Genomic DNA, 16,287 nt, shown 5'->3' with positions numbered 1-16,287 from the left:
CAGGGCACCATGCGGCTCAAATCCTGCCCAGATTCCCCTCTCCCACAGCAATTCCCACTGGCAACCCCACCAATCGCCTCTGCTGGAGAGCTCCAAGCTGCAAACCTCAGCAACTGCTGCTGCCGCTGCCACTGTTGCCCCTGCTGCCCCTGCTGCCCCTGCTGCCCCTGCTGCCCCTGCTGCCCCTGCTGCTTCGATCTGAGAAAATCCGTGCTCCTCCCATGTGCAGGGGCACACAAGTCCTCTGCACTCTGGTCCCTTTGAACCATGGAGCACTCCTACTGCAGTGGTGTGGGGACCTCAGTGTTCCTGGTTCAGAATTCTGTGCAATTCCCTGAGTTGTTTACTGGAGCTTCTAAGCACGGGCCACACTGCTTGTCACCATCTTGGATCTCCCCGAAGAGCTATGTAACAGTAATAATTATAACCATGACTTTATAAGAGAAATACATAGGTAAGGAGGGCCACAGGAGTTGGAGGAGGCAATTAGAAAGATATGGTTAAGATAGATTGTTTATATCTAAGAAATCTGCAATTAATAAAAATAAATAATTTAAAAGACCATTTAATTTTCACACAACTCAGAAGCTTTAAATTTTTAAAGTTTTACAACTGTGTATTTGCATGTACATATACACTTATGTTCAAAGCATTGATTATAGTCTTTTTTACACACCGTAAGAGAATATTCCAAGTTAAAAATATGTGTAGTAAGAATTTTGGTTTCTTTGAAGAACATAAAATATATTATAGGAATATGTTCTCAGTTTAATCCCAAGTGTGGGACATGCTGTTGCTTAAAACAATTTCCACAGCAGCTAACTATGCTCCAGCTACATTCTCCAGTCAGGGCCAGGTTTAACCAATAGCAGATAATTTCTGCAATTACATGAGATTGTGTGACATTTGGAACTCTGGGGAATTTTCAGAGGGCTAGAGTTCAGAGAAGCAGGGTGGGTCTTGGCGGGCTGTTGGTTGGTTGATGTACGTTGTTGTTATTTACATCTTTCTGTAGTCCATTGCAAAAAAGAAACAAGGACAGGAAGAAATTAGATATCCTCATAGTGAAGATCAAGCTTTCCCCAAGGGACATGATCTATGATGTTACCTCCTTTCCCTTTATCAGTTTTCCTTCTCATATCCACTGCTAATGAGTTGGAAGGGTGGGAAAAGAGTAGAGAAGTGTGGAAGACAGAAGAATCCACAAAGTTTCAGAAAACCAGCTACACACAAGAATGTAGTTTTAAGAGTGTGCATTAGTAATTCATGTAATAGATTTCATCATCATATTTTTACACATATGATGCTTTGATCTCTTTTTAAAAATTTTTTACTTTTCATTTATTTTTCTCTTATATAATACATCCTTATTGCAGTTTCCCCTTTCCACTTCCTCTTTCCCCAGGTCCAGGCCCTTTCACTTCCCCTCAGAAAAGCACAGGATTTCCAGGGACATGAATCAAATATGGCATAACAAGATACAAAAAGACTAGGCACATATTTTCATATCAAGGCTGGATGAGGCAACCATCCAATAGGAAGAATGGGTCCCAAAGTCAAGGAAAGGAACCATAAACAACCATTGTTCCCACTCTTAGGAATCCCACATGAACCTCAAATTATACAACCATAACATATATGCAGAGGACCTAGGTCACACCGATACATCCTCCCTGATCTCTTTGAGCTCATTTGAGTCCCAGACAATTGACTCTGCAGGCCATGTTCTTGTGGTGTCCTTGATCCCTTTGCTTCTTCTAGTCCTTCCTTATTGATAATGGACTCCTTGAAGTCTTTCTAATATTTGGCTGTGGGACTCTGCCTCTGCTCCAATCAGCTGCTGAATGATGTCTTCCTGGTCTTCCTGCTGTGAATTATGGTAGGCTCCAGTCCCAGCACTTCAGGCAGGCATGACAAGCTGTGTCTGATTACCAAGTATGACCAGTGAGATTCATGTCCCCCATTGCTTAGAGTCTTAGCTAGAGTCAGCCTCATAGATTTCATGGAGTTTCCTTTGTACTAGATTTTTACCTTGATTTCAAAATTATCACAATTCTAGTAGTATGTCACAGTATTCTCTCCCTTCGACCTTCACTCCTGATTATTCTTGATACCATCTGCACCTGCCCCAAGGTTGTCCTATAATATATTATAACTCTAACCAAGCAAATGAAAGACATATATGCTAAAAACTTCAAGTCCTTGCAGAAGAAATTGAAAAAGATGTGAGAAGATAAAAATATATCCTATGCTTAGGCATCAGTAGCATCAACATAATTAAAATGGCCATTTTACCAAAGCAATATACAGATACAATGCAAAAACTCCAACACAATACTTCACAGATCTTGAACGAACAATATTTATCTTCATACAAAAAACAGATAGCTACAACAATCCTACACAGTAAAATAGCATCCAGGGGTATCAGTATCCATGGTTTCAAGATATGCTATATAGCAATAATTATAAAAATCATGTTGTGTTGCCACAAAAACTGAAAGGGTGATCAAGGGAATTGAATCAAAGACTCAGGCATAAATCCACACATCTATGGCCACCTAATTTTTAATGAAGTAATCAGAAATATACAAAGTAAAAAAGAAATCATCTTCAACAAATGTTGCTGGTTTAAAGTGGATGATTTGATCTTATTTAAATCACCATTTCACATGTTTCACATCTTTCTTCTCTTCTTCCCTTTCTCTCTGTGTTTATGTTCTATCCCCTAATACTTTTACTTCAAATTCATGTTTTGTTCTTGTTCTCCACCGAGGAGAAAACAGGACAACCTTCCATTATAACAAAATTCTTGAGAGTCTGAACAGAACACCAACAGCCCAGACATTAATGTCAACAATTAATAAATGGGACCTCATGAGGCTGAGAAGCTTCTGTAAGGCAGGAGACACTGTCAAGAGAACAAAGTGACAGCCTACAAACTGGGAAAAGATCTTCACCAAGCCTACATCTGACAAAGGTCTAATATCCAAAATATATAAAGAACTCAAGAAATTAAACACCACCAAACCAAATAACCCAATTGAGAAATGGGGCTTGGAACTAAACAGAGAATTCTCAACAGAGAAATATCAAATGGCTGAGAAACACTTAAAGAAATGCTCAACCTCCTTAATCATCAGGGAAATGCAAATCAAAACAACTCTGAGATTCCATCTTACACCCATCAGAATGGCTAAGATCAAAAATTTAAGCGACACCACATGCTTTCCAGGATTTGGGGAGAGAGGAACACTCCTTCATTGCTGGTGGGAATGCAAACTAGTACAACCACTTTGGAAATCTATCTGGTGCTATCTCAGAAAAATGGGAATAGGGCTTCCTCAAGACCCAGCTATTCCACTCCTTGGAATATACCCAGAAGATGCTCCAGCACACAACAAGAAAATTTGCTCAACCATGTTCATAGCAGCCTTATTCATAATAGCCAGAACATGGAAACAGCCTAAGTGTCCCTCAGTAGAAGAATGGATAAAGAAACTGTGGTACATATACACTATGGAATACTATTCAGCTATTAAAAACAAGGAATTCCCGAAATTTGTGGATAAATGGATTGAGCTAGAAATGATCATAATGAGTGAGTTAACCCAGAAGCAGAAAGACTCAAATGGTATATACTCACTTATATCTGCATATTAGCCCAAGGGGCATGTCCCACGAAAGCCTTCATTTACCAGGAAACTGAGACAGAGGGGAGGACATTCTAGTGGGACTCTAGATGAGAGAAGCATGGGAGAATGGCAAAGTAGAAGGATCCAGAGGGTCCTAGAAGCCTACAAGTAGAACATTATGATAGACAGATTTGGGCACAGAGGTCCCGCTCAAACTAAGGCACCAGCCAAGGACAATACAGGCGGTAAACCTTAAACCCCTACCCAGATCTAGACAATGGACAGAACACTCTTCACAGTAGAGTGGAGAGTGGGATATGACTTTCTCACATACTCTGGTGCCTCACCTTTGACCATGTCCCCTGGAGGGGGAGACCTGGTGGCATTCAAAGGAAGGACAGCAGGTTACCAAGTAGAGACTTGATACCCTATGAGCATATACAGGGGGAGCTAATCCCCCTCAGGAACAGTCATAGGGGAGGGGAGTAAGGGGAAAATGGGAGGGAGGGAAGAATGGGAGAATGCAAGGGATGGGATAACCATTGAGATGTAACAAGAATAAATTAATAAAGTAAAAAAAATTCTTGAAAAAAAACCTGGGAATCAAGGGATTTTTAACAACATAAGAAATACTATAATTGGCCAAGCTAGCACCAACATTATGCTTAACGGGAGAAAACTCAAAACATTTCCACTGAATCAGGAACAGGACAAGGCTGTGTACTTTCCCCACCCTTATTCAATACAGCACTGAGTATCTTAGCTCGAGCATCTAGAGAATTGAAGGAAACCAAAAAGAAGTCAATGTGCCTTTATGTGAAGATATCATTCTATACATAAAAGGCTTTAATGACTCCACCAGAAAACTCTAAAAGCAGATAAACAAGATTAAAGTGTCCGTTTGGTGAAAACCAAAACAAAAAACCCACCAAAAACCTCAGTAGATTTCAGCTATCCCAACAACATCCATGAACTGTCACCAAAATAATACATTGGAAGAAACCTAAACAAGGCTCCTTTCTGGGCTTCTTCTCCAAACCATGGTCCCTTTCTGCTTCCATGGCTTATGTTGGCTCTTGAGGTTATGTACTCAAATTTAAACATTTAGAATTATGATCCAAAAATAAGAAAGAAGATGTAGCAGTTGTGTTTGTGAGTCTCAGATACGACACGATGCAACATTTTCCAAATCTGCCCATTTGTATACAAGTTTTATGATTTCATTTCTCATTACAGATAAATAAAATTATATGTGTGCAACAGATTTTCATTATCCATTCATCAGTCAAAGGATATTTAAGTTGATTTACTTCTCAGCTACAGAGAATAGAGATGCAATGAATGTGGCTAAGCAAATATGTCTGGAGTAGCATGTTGATTTCTTGAAGTATATGCTAAAGGTATGGCTGGGTAAGGTATCTGATCTATATATTTTAGTAACTCTCCATACTAGTTTGCATTGCCGCTGCATCAGTCTGAGATACTACCAATTATGAATAATCAATGGTAGAACTCTCTCCTGGACTTTCCTTACATCCTCACTAGCATTTGTTGCCATATATATTCTGGAATAGTAGGTCATGGGTGCTATAAATGAGGAAAGGGGAAAAACAGGGGAAGAGATTTAAATAGGTTAGAAGAGTAGTACAGAAAAATATGGAAGAAACAGAGAAAGTGACATTTGGGATATTTGAAAAGGCCATAGGCAAACACATTGTTTCATAACAATACTTATAAATGCATGTGTAATATATATGAGTGTGCATATATATTTATTATGTAGTTTGCATCATGGTGTGATAATTCTCTTCATAAGAGCCACAGTCTACCTAATGAAACTCCCAGAGCTGTTGGTTAGCTGAGTCCAAGAGGCTCCCAAAGCAACGCAAAGTATAACCTTTGTCCTTGGTAAGAAGATGAAGACACCACACATTTCAGTACTTGGAAGAATTGGCTAGCCCTGACTCAGAAGTGCCCCATGTGGAACCCAACCCCATAGTATTGGAAGGGGCTATGAAAGATGCCAGGGGAGTAAAGCAATTGATAGCTTTACCCCACTGTAAAATTTATGAACCACAATAATAACCAGGATGAGAAGGTATCCCCAGCACAGCAATAGTGGCACTTTTATATTGGGAGTAACCAACAGCCTCCTGATTGGACTTACAGCCCAATTGATACCAAAAAAAATCATGCCTGATTCTATGAACCTATCCAGTCACAGGCCTTTGAAGAGAACCTACTATGATCACTTTTCTAAACTAAAATATTTCCTTTTTCCAACCAATAACTTGCATTGATTCTCTGGGATTTTGTTAGTTTGATATTATGCATCAATCTCATTTCCTTCCTGTGGCTATCTGTCTAGGCTGTTACTTTGTAGGTTAGGAGATTGGGGAGGGTAGTATTTGTCTCACAGGCTCTCCACACCCTACATCTGAACTGTCCATCTTCAGTCATTGATATCCTAGCAAAAGCAGCCTCCTTGCTCTTTTCAGTATCAGGAGCACAGATCATGGGTCTCCATAAGGTTTCTGGAAATAGCATAGACTGTAAACATAGCCCCATGTGGCCATAGGCCATGGGCCCAGACAAGGTCCTCAGGAGCCTCTTGGACTACTGTTGATACCATGGTCTTAAGTGGCATTTCAGGCTTACAGCAATATGGTCTCTGGCTGCAGCATCACCCAGACAATAGACATCTGTATGGCCTTCAGTGGCAATCAAGCCATGAATATCAACACAGACTCTGGCTGCAGCAGGACCATGAATCCAAACATGGCCCTTGAGGCAACAAGGACTTGGACATCTCCATGGTCTCAGGGGGTAGCTCAGTCCCCTCCGATCAGTATGGCCCTTGGCAGAAGCATTTCCCACAGACATCAACATTGCAGCAGCAGAGACAATGGACATCCAATTTGCCTCCGGCGGTAACTTGGGCCATGGATATCAACACAAACCCCAACTAGAGTAGGATCACATGGCCCAAGGATCATCATGAACTCAGACATCAGTATGACCTCAGGTGTCAATGCAGGCTACTTAGATCACATGGTCTCCTTTGACAGCATGGTCTCTGGACATCAACTTTGTTTAAGCTGCAGCACGGAGCAAGGACATTTATATAGCCTTAGGTAGTAACATGTGCCAAAATGATCAACATAGCACTCGTTGTGAAGTGGCACAGCCTGCCTGGATATAATAATTTCTAAAAAGTATCATAAATACTTATTCTTATCCCCAGAGATAAATGTAGCTCTTACTCATAATTTAAAAAAACTCCTCCACCTCCCTCTATCTCTAAACATTTAAAGAATATTACTGAGATCCATATTTGGCCAAAATGCAGAGAACATGGGACTGGTATTTCTAGACACAGTTGCTGCATTTACATTGCAAACATTATACCTAAAACTCAGGCTCAATTTCAGAAGAGAGAACAAAAATTATCACAAACAGAGAATCATTACCTTACTTCAAGATAGTGTCAACTAGACATAACCAGGAGGTAGCAACTATGAACTCTCAACCCCTGAATGTGTTTGACATACAATAGAACTTATGTTAGTTTAGGAAAATGGCAATAAATGGATGCTGTGTGAGGAATAATCAGTTTTCTCCAGGATCTATGCCACTAACAGATTATCTAATGCCTAATAGTCATGTTTAAAATGCATGTACATAGTAGAAAAACTAAATGGACTCAATATAGTCTCTGTCTGTTTCTGTCTGTCTCTGTCTCTGTCTCTCTCTCTTTGTCTGTGTGTGTATGTAAATGATAATTAAAGAAGAATCAGTAATGAATTTGAAAGGTAGTTAAGGAAACACAGGTAGAGTTAGAGGGATAGAGGAAAATGTGGAAATAATATAATTACAATAGTCATGCACAAAATTCTCTGCAAAATCAAGATAAATCAGAAATGTAAACAATGAATATAAATGCCTCACTCACAACAACATTTGAAGATTGAAAAGAGAAACTGCAAAAAAAAAAAACCATGAGTAGATAGAAAGCTCTTCCATGTTTGTGAGTTGAAAGAATTAATACTGTGAAATGGACATCTTCCAGAATATACTATAAAGATTCAATTCAATTCTTCAAATTTGCTGACACATTTCACTGAAATGGAAAAAAATTAACATTCATATGGAAGCAGAAAAGATCTTTGACAACAAAATAAATCAGTGAGTCATTCAAAATGATAAAGAAAATACAAATGAAGGTGTTACCATACCTGATTTCCTGTTAATTTTCAGAGTCATGGGAGCAAATAACAGCATCATGGAATAGAACAAAGATCCAAGTATAGACTCCTGAAGCTACTTCCACATAATACTTGAGAAAGATTCCAAAAATGCTCACTGGAGAGAGAAGAGCTTCTAACACGTTGTGTTGAGAAACTAGATGTCTAAATGTTGAAGAATGAAACTAACTCCCATTTCTCAGTTTTCACACGAATCAGCTCCAAATGAATCTAAGACTCAAGCAGTTGTCTTGAAAGTCTGAGATCATTCCTCTGAGGAAGAAACTGTTTGAGAGATGAGAATAGGTAAGGACTCTCTGAAGGGGACTTCAGTTGCTCAGTAAATCATGACAACGTGCAACAATGGAATCTTCTGGAAAAAAACATAAAAACAAAAACAAAAGTTCAGCACTCTAAAAAATGAGCTTGGTGAGTAAACAACCTTCAGAGTGTTAGGAAATCATTGACAGGTGCACATCTGAGAGAAGATTAACATCTAGAATACAAAAAAAAATCTTTAAAAAATAACTGAAGCAAAAGAAAACAAGACACCCAATAAAATCAGATAATCAGAACTACATAGAGAGTTCTCAAGAGAAGACATGCAAAAAGCCTATATACACCTTTTCAGGTATTAAACATCTCTCACCACCAGGGCAATTAAAATGAAGACTAACTTGAAACTCCATTCCACTCAAGTAAAGAAAACATATACCCCTGAAAATTAGAATGTGGTCTTATTCACTGTTGAACAAAGTGTAAACATTTACAGGCAACACATAAGTCAGTATGAACATTTATTAACAAAACCTTAAATAGAATAACTACATTATCCTATGCTCCTAAGCATATGCTCTAAGTACTCATATTCTCTCCAGGGATACTTTCATGCCACTGTTTACCAATGTTATGCTTACCAATTCAAGAAAGTTGATTCAGCTCAGATGCCAATAGATCATGAATAAAAATTGAAAACATGTGCTATGTACAATGGAATATGTTTAGGTGCAGAATTGTGTTATAGATGTATCTGTGGGGCAAATGACCTGGGGCTACAGAAGTCATAGATCTTGGAGAAGAACCTATACCCATTTTACTAAAGCAGAATCATTCACAACAGTAATATGAACTTTTTAAATTTCCATTTTGTGTTCATACTTTGTCTTTGTATGTGTAAATAGTGCAACATTGATTGACTAGTCCCTACAGAGATCAGAAGATGGTGTTGGATCTCCAGAAATTGGGATTACAAATGTTTATGAGCTACCTCATTGGTTCTAGAAAAGAAAGCAGGATCACCAAGCATTCTTAAGCACTGAGCTATTTCCCCAGCCCCATTCATAATCTTTATATATTTGTATTCATGTGTGGTTGTGTATAGAGGACAGAAGATTAAAAATGAACCATGAGAGAGGGAAAAATGGGGACCTTAAGGGAGATATGTTGAGGGAAATCAGAATACATATGGTACTGAATTGTGGCAGGGCTACCATAAACATGAGGGGCAGAAAAATAGGTTGAAAAGTCATTGAATGGATAGTTTACTAAGTATGAATGAAAATGTCACTAACTTATAGGCTAGTATAAATAAGAATTTTTTGTTTAAAATAAGCAAAAATTCAAATGGGAAAAGACCTTTTAATGTAGAATTATCACAGATTAGGTACTTAACTAAAATAACTGATTCAAACAAGTGATTGTATGTTGAAATTCACAGAAGTGCTACTTATTTTTGTTCTTAAGTAGAAAGAACCATCAACAAATGATTATGCAAATAACCATGGCATGTATGTACCACATATATTATTCCACAATAAAAATTTAAGTATTGGCACATAGAACTACACAGGCAAACCTTGAAAACATGCTAATAGACAGAAGCCAAACATGAACAGCTTATATCCACATGAAATATAAAGAATAGCAATATCTGTGAGACCGTAAAGTAGACTGGAATTGTTGGTGGATGGCTGCAGAATATGGACAGTTTGTGGAATTCTTTTTGAGAATAATGGGTTCTAAAATGCATTGAAGACTGCTTGAATGACACTAAAATACTAAGACTATTTAATTATACTTATGTATATGTACATAACAATTCTTAGGTATGATTTAGTTGGTACTTGAGCCTACTATCCAACCCCTTCTGTTCCACAATCAACCAAAACACAGAGAGTAGATGCACCAGTCTTCTTGGAGTGACTGAAACCAAATGATCAGCAAGCAAAATGTGGCTGTTCTACAAAACTATAGCAGGAAACACTGTGTCTAAAATTCTGAACAAATCCTTAGATTCCACTTACTATTTCCACACACAAAGACAAAAGTTGATCACCTCTAGGAGCCCACTAAATTTTAGATCAATAAGGATCAAGATTCCCTGAAGTTAAAGCTTTGCATTTCTTATATACAGAACTTTTTCCAACTGAAGACTGGCATGTCCAGGAAGTTATTCTGAATGAAGGAATTATAAAGACCACCTATGGTTTTGTGATCAATGGTGAACTCATACAACATGGAATTATAAAGAAATCTCACATATGAAAAGAGGACTTGATTAATGGTGGTAGTAGGTACAATTAATGTTTTCATGAAGGTAAGAAGGCAAAATGAGTTAAGAGTAATGAAAGCATGGACTGCTTTTTTATTGGCTTGAGGAAGCACTAATCATGCCATCTGCTTGCAATATTCCTGCCCATTTCACATATTGGCATACATAGAAAGTTGGCTGGTGGAGTTTACATTTTTTCTAGAATGTTGTACATTGTCCCTAAGTCTTTTTTCAGGTGTTCCCTCATGTAGAATTCATACTTTATACTTGGAACCTTTCCCAGTGTGTGGTTATCTATGGTCTCATTCTGCTTAAAAACTGATATTAGTTGTGGTTTAGAAAGGCTCAGCAGTTAAAGGCTAGGCTCAAAACAAAAAATATAAAAACTACTGATGATTTCTTGTGCAAATTTTTGCTATGAGAGACACTTTAAGTCATTAATAATTGGAATAGTTTTGGAAAATGTCGGGTGATTTTCAGCCATCCTTCTACCTTTCCTCCACTAACAAAGTGGGCTCCAGTCAGTAGAACTCCTGTTCATTAGCTGAACAGGCAATGAATATGCATCTTTCAATTCTTTTTTGGCTTTATTGTCAATGCTATTTATTTATTAGTTTTGTTTGTTGTTGTTCTTTAAATTCTACCTTTTTCTAAGGTGGGAAATAGTGATTGGTGACTATAATTGGCCTTCACTAGAGATCCCTGAGGTAAATGGTCTTGAGTAATTACTATGTCTTTAATGAGTTACAGAGAATCTGGACTCCTCTGGGATGCAGGACATGTAAGGCCTAGGGATGGAAGGAATGGTTGTGAATAGGGATGGTGTATGTAGGTGATGAGGACAGAGGCTGCTAGATCCTCTGACTGCACATAAAATAAAGGCAAGCATGATCCTAAACTAGAAACTATGACCCAGCTTCATCTTAGCTAGGTACATTCAGGAAAATAAGCTGATGTGTTGCTGACAATTGAAATTCCTCTGTCATGCAGAACAGGCCTTCAAGTATGAAATTTTTTCTTCTTTTCTCTGTCTCCCAAGACTTCACTACACTGCATAGATATTTGTTCCATAGTCATAATGTAACCTCTTTCATATTGATGGGTTCATTTCAATTACTCATTATGTAATTTTCTCTCACTATCATACCATTTCAACACAAGAAGTTCAGTGCTGTGGTGCCAAATATTTGTTTATTATACTTTCACATGTGGGGTCTTATGAAACTCTGAACAATGTCCACCACAAAATGATGATTAAATTTATTTGTACAACCTCACAAAATTCTATTTTATTTGTATTGTTGGTGATTGCTCCTAAGTACAGTACATCAAGAGTGACACTAACATCGTCTACGTATCCACATAAGTTTGCAATGATAACTACTCCATCAAAGTCAATGATTCTACAGAACTCAGGATGATATGCAGGTGCACCACGTGTTATAAATATATCCTGTGTGGTTTTCATGTGGTTTTAAATATGAGAACGGTGGGTTTAATATGTAAAGAAGGTATGAATTCCATTGGCACATCAGTGGTTATATTTGGTGGTGATTTCTTTGGCTTCTGATCTTTGCACATATGTATACATAACACAAAGCTACTGTTCATTTACAGGAAAAGAAGAAATGGCATGGTGACCCCTGCCTGTTATCCCACTGTTTGGGATGCAAAGGCAGTAGTGTTGCATGCTTGAGGCCAGTCCTGGATACGGAAGTTGGACAGCTTTTAAAATGGTATGTGATTTTTCTTCACTACATGATTTTTCCTTTATAATGTCTCAATGTCTAGGATCAAATTCTTAAGTCAGTGGCATTAAGCATGTCGGCTTGTGAAGAGGCAAGCAGTCAGAACTGGTTGTGGCATGGCAGAAAAGTTGCTTTGATCTCTTGATGTTTTTCCTGTTTTACCAGCTTTGAGCCATAACAGATTCATTATCCAGTGTTTTCAAGAATCCCAGGATGATGATGATGGTGTGTGTGTGTGTGTGTGTGTGTGTGTGTGTGTGTGTGTCCGTGCAAACATGCACACCCATGCATATGACTTCAGATACAGATTACCTAGTGTTAGAGATTGATTAAAATATTTGAAGAACTGTCTAGAACTTTATAATCCCCAAGGAGAATGGGTATTACAAGCTTGTATCAAAGGCAGAGGATGCAAACATTTTCTCCACTGAACTGTGCTTTCCCACTAATCCTTCATCTAAGTGCAGGAACATCATGATGTGATAGTGTTAGTTACTTTATTCAAAGCCTACAGATTTTAATGACAGTTAAAGAATACCTGCATAGCAATTAGGATTTTTCCCAAAATATGAATCATGGCTTATCCCATTCGATGCATAAATTAACCATCACATACAGCATAAACATATGAGAAATAACTGAAGCAAAAATTCCAAAGTAAATTTTGCTTCTTCTTTTTGATAATTCATAATAATTTTTCATCCTATCTGTTTTCTGTACCAATACCAATGGCATTCTGAGGATTAGAGCACATGGATATGATTTGGAGTCATAAGTATTTTACTGAAGAATGATATAAATGATTAACCCTTATACTGCAGGAATGCAACATTAGATCTCTGACAATTAGTATATAATTTAAAATTGAATACTAACAGCTCAAGTCTTTTGTTTAAGTGTAAAACTTTTACTTTTAAAGCTAAGGAAATAATTTCAAGCCACTGGTAGCAAATATTTACAGGCCAAATTTATGCATCATGACAAGTATTGACACTAGTTGGAGATTAAGAGTGATATTTAAACAACTATGTAGAACAAAATCATATGTGGGCCTTCCTGAATATAGCTTACAATCAATGGGAAGAACCTTAAATCATTGACCAAAGTATTAATTGCTTGGGATATGTATAGAATGCTAGGTATCCTGGCTGAATGTCTCACTTAAGTAGAGATACACAATAAATTTAGCTGGGTATTTAATAAGCAATATGGCTGACATATGTATGCTGATGAAACAGATGAAAGAAAAACACAAGGGGAGGAACAACTCTAAAATATTGGAGGTGACGAGATTTACCCCAGGACTGAGTAATAAGAGAAAAGCATGTGCGATCACATAGGGATATACCACTGGCAACTGTAAGATAATAAAACAGCATTATGTCCCTGATAGGAGCTTTGGCTTTGATCTCAGAATATCAGTGCTAATCTCAAAATTGAATCAGAAAAGGAACTCCTCAGTTAGAATGCCACTGAGTAAATGATGCTTGTTGAAAGAGAAGGGAAGTGTTGGGAGAAATAAGAACATGAGCACTAACTGAGTCTGCTTCTGTATTCCAGTAAAGACAAGATGTGCTCCTCATATATTGATATAATCTCACAGAGAACAATGCATGAAATAGGAAGATAATGGAGGGGAGACTCTGGATAATGTAGGACAATAGTTCAATAGAGGAAAAAAGTTTGGGTCAAAATTAACATAGTTCTGACTCTAACCTGACTCTTACATTATGGCTAACTGGAGAGGTAGGAGAATGAGGAATGCTTTAGGAGAAAATAAAGTGAAGTCATGAATTTCACTTTGGGCTTTTGAGCTTCTGATGCCTGTCACACACACAGTGGATGGAAGATGATTAGGTCAAAGTGGAGGAAAGCTCTATGTTACAGGGACATGCTGGTATAAGTTTGAAATGGTCAAAGGCATTGGGGGATGTGAGTTTTTCTTAAATGCTATAGAAAACTATGATGATAAAGGTTATACAAATTCTTCAAAAATATCAATATACAAAATAACATAGAACAAATCACAAATGAACAAACTAGTGAGGGAGGATAAGCAGGAAGTGAGAAGGAAAAACTTTAGTCCATTTTGAATATTAGTAGAAATGTCATATATTTGTCTGGGAAAAGAGGGGAAATAGAAGCCCTATAAAGAGAAGTTGAGGAAAATCATTGATTGAATGATTATAGACATTAGAAATTTAAGATTATAAATATTATGGTGACTGTCAGATTCACTGCTGAAGAATATATATATATATATATATATATATATATATATATATATATATATATATATCCTAGATATATTCATTTCATTTTAAATTTAAAGAGATCCTGGTATTTTTCTCACTAGGACACTGGAGAGAAGAATTGTAATGAGCAATAAAACTGTCATCTCTCAGTTCCTTCTCCTGGGCCTGCCCATCCCCCCAGAACACCAATATTTGTTCTATGCCCTGTTCCTGACCATGTACCCCACCACCATCCTGGGGAACCTCATCATCATCATCATTCTACTGGACCCCCATCTCCACACACCCATGTACTTCTTTCTCAGCAACTTGTCCTTCTCTGACCTCTGCTTTTCTTCTGTCACAATGCCCAAAATGCTGCTGAATATGCAGAGCCAGGACACATTCATCACCTCAGCAGACTGCTTGACACAAATAAACTTTTTTATGGTTTTTGGAAACATGGAAATCTTCCTTCTTGTGGTCATGGCCTATGACCACTATGTGGCCATCTGCTTCCCTCTGCATTACACCAGCATCATGAGCCCCAAGCTCTGTGCTTCACTAGTGCTGCTACTGTGGATGCTGACCATACTGCATGCCTTGATGCACACCCTGCTTGCAGTTAGATTGTCTTTCTGTGAGAGCAATGTGGTCCTTAAATTTTTCTGTGACCTATTTGCTCTTCTAAAGCTGGCTTGCTCAGATACTTATATTAATGAGTTGATGATATTTATTGTGAGTGGGTTCCTCATTGTTATACCATTCCTACTCGTTGTTATGTCATATGCAAAGATTGTCTCCTCCATTTTCAAAGTTCCATCTACCCAGGGCATCTACAAGGTCTTCTCTACTTGTGGTTCCCACCTGTCTGTGGTTTCTCTGTTCTAAGGAACAATTATTGGTCTGTACTTATGTCCATCAGGTAATAATTCTACTGTGCAGGAGATTGTCATGGCCATGATGTACACAGTGGTGACTCCCATGATGAATCCCTTCATCTACAGCCTGAGGAACAGGGACATAAGGAGGCCCTAATAAGAGTTCTATGCAGTAAGAAAATCTCTTCATAAACTTAGCACTTGTAAGTCTTACCAAATTTTATGTAATAAAGGTATTGATGTTAATAGTTTATGTAAGATGTTGTCCCTCATCATAGACACTAAATGAAAATTCATAACACATAAATTTTCAATATACAAAAGAGAGAAAGTTCAGTAGAGTAGTCAAAGTAAGGAAGATTGCCTTTGATGTCTGGCTACATGTTCTTTCTTACCTGGCTGGGAGCTACAGACCACAAGACCTGGAGAGTCCTAGGTAAAAGCAATACACATGGTGAAGATCACAGGTTGATCTGGCCTAGAGCCATCCTAGTAGTCCACTGAGGTTGGTGCCCAGTCCCCAGAGACTGGCTGCATACCTGCCTGAGAGCTGCAGCGACACCTGTGCCTTTTTTGGACTCTGTATCTGGGACTGAAGTGTTGGTCATGAAGTGGTAGCATCTGGATCTGCTGGCCCAGGAGAGAACACAGGAGAATACTCCAGACCACCCCCCAGTCCAGAGAAAGCTCCACTGTCCTGTGGCCATGGACAGAGTCTCTAAAGCCCAGTGTAGCATATCTTACAGTGCCAGAACTCTCTCTGACTGAACTGTGGATTACAGAGTACCAAAATCAGTGTCTGCTGGCCTAAGCAGGGCACCCAGAGTGTTGACCTGGCATAGATCTGGCTTCAGACAATCTGGTCGGTCCACAAAGGGACCCAGGGCTCATGCAGGTTGCCCAGGCAGCTGCAGACACATTCATGGCTATGGTGTGGTTCCTGTATCCTCAGGCAGACTTAACGGAGGACTCAAGGCCCATAGTAAGAACAGGC

At 38.4% G+C, this 16,287-nt stretch overlaps 1 pseudogene across 1 annotated transcript; it reads left to right on the top strand.

Annotated features, from left to right (window-relative positions):
* The first annotated feature begins 14,556 nt into the window (after positions 1–14,556).
* Positions 14,557–15,485, top strand: LOC311578375 (olfactory receptor 1496-like; annotated as a pseudogene). Its single transcript has one exon. The product of its transcript is annotated as an olfactory receptor 1496-like (transcript).
* The last annotated feature ends 802 nt before the right edge of the window (positions 15,486–16,287 follow it).

The sequence above is a fragment of the Acomys minous genome (genome assembly GCF_964271855.1).
Source record: "Acomys minous genome assembly, chromosome: 12".
Classification (NCBI taxonomy): Eukaryota; Metazoa; Chordata; class Mammalia; order Rodentia; family Muridae; genus Acomys; species Acomys minous.
The sequence above is the reverse complement of the archived record's forward strand: the minus strand, read 5'-3'. Positions and strand labels throughout refer to the sequence as shown.